The sequence below is a fragment of the Blennius ocellaris genome (genome assembly GCF_963422515.1).
Source record: "Blennius ocellaris genome assembly, chromosome: 21".
NCBI lineage: Eukaryota > Metazoa > Chordata > Actinopteri > Blenniiformes > Blenniidae > Blennius > Blennius ocellaris.
This window is the reverse complement of record NC_137670.1, coordinates 475158-476633: the sequence shown is the minus strand read 5'-3', so window position 1 is coordinate 476633 and position 1476 is coordinate 475158.

The window sequence follows — 1476 nt, the reverse complement described above, 5'->3', positions numbered from 1 at the left end:
TATACTTTATACCTTATACTTTATATCTTATACTTTATGTCTTATACTTTATATCTTATACTTTATATCTTATACTTTATATCTTATACTTTATACCTTATACTTTATATCTTATACTTTATATCTTATACTTTATACCTTATACTTTATATCTTATACTTTATATCTTATACTTTGTATCTTATACTTTATACCTTATACTTTATATCTTATACTTTATACCTTATACTTTATATCTTATACTTTATATCTTATACTTTATACCTTATACTTTATATCTTATACTTTATATCTTATACTTTATACCTTATACTTTATATCTTATACTTTATACCTTATACTTTATATCTTATACTTTATATCTTATACTTTATATCTTATACTTTATATCTTATAGTTTATATCTTATAGTTTATACAAACAAACCACCAAATGCCAACGAGGGGAAAAACGAAGCTTCCAGAGAAAAAAGCCAATAAAACAAAAGCCTCATAAAACACCTGAGAATGTGGTCTGACTGCTATTTAACTCTTTGTGTTCCCACTGGAGGCTTTTAGCTTCTATTGGCTTCTATTAGCTTCTATTAGCTTCTATTAGCTTCTATTGGCTTCTATTAGCTTCTATTGGCTTCTATCAGCTTCTATTGGCTTCTATTGGCTTCTATTGGCTTCTATTGGCTTCTATCAGCTTCTATTAGCTTCTATTGGCTTCTATTAGCTTCTATCAGCTTCTATTGGCTTCTATCAGCTTCTATTGGCTTCTATTAGCTTCTATTGGCTTCTATCAGCTTCTATTAGCTTCTATTGGCTTCCATTAGCTTCTATTAGCTTCTATCAGCTTCTATCGGCTTCTATCGGCTTCTATCGGCTTCTATCGGCTTCTATCAGCTTCTATTAGCTTCTATTAGCTTCTATTGGCTTCTATCAGCTTCTATTAGCTTCTATTGGCTTCTATTGGCTTCTATTGGCTTCTATCGGCTTCTATCGGCTTCTATCGGCTTCTATCGGCTTCTATCGGCTTCTATCAGCTTCTATTAGCTTCTATTAGCTTCTATTGGCTTCTATCAGCTTCTATCAGCTTCTATCGGCTTCTATCGGCTTCTATCGGCTTCTATCGGCTTCTATCGGCTTCTATCGGCTTCTATTGTGTTACAGCAGCAGCGCTTGACGCCACACACACACACACACACACACACACACACATGAACACACACACACTGTAGAGAACAATGAGCTCTAAACATGAATGTTCTCTTGGACAAACTACCAAGTTAGATTGTTATTACAGTGACTGTCAAAATAAAACCACCAAGTTAGATTGTTATTACAGTGGCTGTCAAAATAAAACCACCAAGTTAGATTGTTATTACAGTGGCTGTCAAAATAAAACCACCAAGTTAGATTGTTATTACAGTGGCTGTCAAAATAAAACCACCAAGTTAGATTGTTATTACAGTGGCTGTCAAAATAAAACCAC